Raw genomic sequence first — 2,839 nt, forward strand, 5'->3', positions numbered from 1 at the left:
TAATATAATTATATATATATATAATATATACTTATATATTCATCATTTCTCCTATATTTTCCCAGCCTATATTTTGGTGTCTCATTTGCCTTTGGACCAAGCCTGGATGTCGAGGAGGACTCTTTAAATTTCCCTTGTGCCTCACTGGTCCCAGTTCCCCGGCCGAACTGGGCGCCAGCACCAGGTGGCAGCAGCAGATCCCGGATCTCTCTCACGGCCACGTTTTCCAGGAAAAAAGGAGAATTTTGTCTCATTATCCAGAGGTTTGGTGCGGTTTTTCCGCTCCTCATGGGATGATATCTCGCCACAAGAATCAAATACAGCAGTTATTGATCGGTTATCGATCAGCAGCATCTGTTGTGTGCCAATAAAAACGTCCCAGCGCGGGGCAGAATCCAATCCACAGCTAAAAAGCCTCTGATGAACTTCAGGGTCTTATTTCCTACACCTCGTACTTGTTTCCTTCTATAAAATCAGGAAATTCAAGCACATGCTGTCAAACATGCCACTGAACCCAAAATTTCAATGTAGGCGATCAGAAATTGAATTATTCTGATATAATGAAGCTGATGGTTAATTACATAGTTATGACTAGAGGCTGGAAGCCAATTGTCACAAAAGCCCAGGAAAAGCAGAATTTGATGTTCCCAGCACCTGACCAATCATTCAAAAATAAATTATTTTTTCTAAATAATATTTTTATAAAATTTTCCACATCTATATTTTTCTATGTCTTTAATAATATTTTCTATTATACTTTATAATATTTCCTAAATAATATATTTTTTTCTAAATAATTGCTGTGAGTTTTAATATTTTTTCTAAATAATTGCCCATGCTCAAGGCACAGGCTCTGCTCAGGATCCCCAGGCTGGATTTGAGCCTTCCTGCAAGGGTGGGATCCAAATTAAATTCAGCACCTATTTCAGCACTGGGCCCTAAAAAACTCTGGATTCATGGTGGAATTTGCCAATTTTGGGACATGGAAAACGAGGGAGAAGGGGAAAGATCCAAGGTGCTTTCCCATGCAGTGCAGTTGCCCAATTATGGAATTTTTCAATTATTTTATGGTCTGGTCTCCCTCCACAGGGCTGGGTGTCCACAGCGAGGGATTAAATCCTCTCAACCACCCCAAAAATCCAACACTGAGGAGGAGGAGCTGCTTTAGAAATCCCTGAGCTGAAACTGCAGAGGATGTCCCATGAAAACTCAGCCAGACACAACCCCTGAGATGATCTAATTAGAATAAACTGTAAAATTAAGAATATTTGTGCTGTGTTTGGCTCACACCCAAATGTATCACAGTTACAGGAGGGTGGTGAAATCCTTTGGGAGGTTTTGCCTTTTCAGATGGACAGACATGGAGGCACTGCTGTATCAAAGGGGTTCAGATGGGCACACACAGCTTTAACAATTACTGGATTTCTTTAAAAAAAATCAGAAAATGCTTGAGGTGAAGAGGCTTCTTTGCAAACTTCTCCCTGCAAAAGCAAATATTGCCGATGCTGCTGTTTCCCATTCAAAATACAAACAGTGAGGCACTAGAAATGGTAAATAAATAAGTTCAATTATTCAGAACCAAGGGGAGGACAGCAGGGTTTTGGAGCTCTTGGCAGAGGTACCATCAACTGTTTCCCATCCAGAATTTACCAGATTTTAATTGATGGGGCTGCTTCAAGTGCCAAGACCTGCCAGGATAATTTGGACTCTAAAGGTGAATCTATAAAACAGATAAAACAGGCCCAAGAGCTTGGATTTCTTTTTTTTTTAGTGCAGAAAGATAAATGAGCCCTGTTAATTCAAGCTCTACAAATTGATGAGGGACTTTCAGATCAGAGCTGAGGTCAGAGGCTCCCATGTGGAATTTCTGGTTAAGTTACTCTTGGTGGAGAGAACAGTGACAGGCTTCAAAGGACAGGAATGATCCTTTTGCTTCGGCAAGTTTAACCTTCAGTTGTGATAAGCTGTTCCTTGAGGTCTATCTGTAATTGCTCCATTTCCTGCCACCAAGGCTGATGCTATCACTTGATTGAAATAAGCCTTGGGAGGAGGGAGGGAGAGAGAACAGCTCCAAAAATTCCTTTTTTAATTCCAGCATCACATTTTAGAGCTGTCACTGACAGACCCAGCCTGGCCAATGAACCTCATTCCTTTTTCTCCATGCTGAACGTTCTTGGCTCTCTGGATTTCCTCAAGAGCTCACTCAGAGCTCATTCCCTGGGCAGCTCTATCACCTGAGCCAAGATTTGCCAAGATTTCAGCTTGCAGTGGGTTAAGCACACATGTCTGATGCAAGAGGCAGATGAAATATGGAATTGTTCAATTAAGTGATGCAGTCATCCTTGGCACAGCTCCCAGATCTCTCATTAGTGCAAACTGGTGTCCATCACTCCCAGAGCTGTCACTCCCTGGATCCTCATTGTTCACTCAAGGCTCAGATCCCCAGCAGGCCAAGAGCAGCAGCTATTTGAGCTCCTGGGCTCTAAAAACCCTGCAGGGGCCAGGGGGAGGTGGAACTGCTGCTCTTCAGAGCTCAGTGTCTCACTGCTCCTCTCCTCACCTGCTTTTTGTTGCTTTCAGGGTGGAAGGAATTGTTAAATTCCTAAACATGTGAAAACCCTCAGATCAGTGTGAGGCTGAATTTTCAGCGATTCCAGGAGGAGGATGCCTTCAACTCCAGCTAAAACCATCCATTTTGGATATTTTATATAAACAAACAAACAAACAAACAAACAAATAAATATATAAATATATAATTCACACACACACACACACATATATATAATATATACACACATATATCCAGCTAATACCATCAATTTTGGATATTTTATATATA

This window comes from Geospiza fortis, unplaced genomic scaffold (assembly GCF_000277835.1).
Source record: "Geospiza fortis unplaced genomic scaffold, GeoFor_1.0 scaffold37, whole genome shotgun sequence".
In the NCBI taxonomy this organism is placed as follows: domain Eukaryota; kingdom Metazoa; phylum Chordata; class Aves; order Passeriformes; family Thraupidae; genus Geospiza; species Geospiza fortis.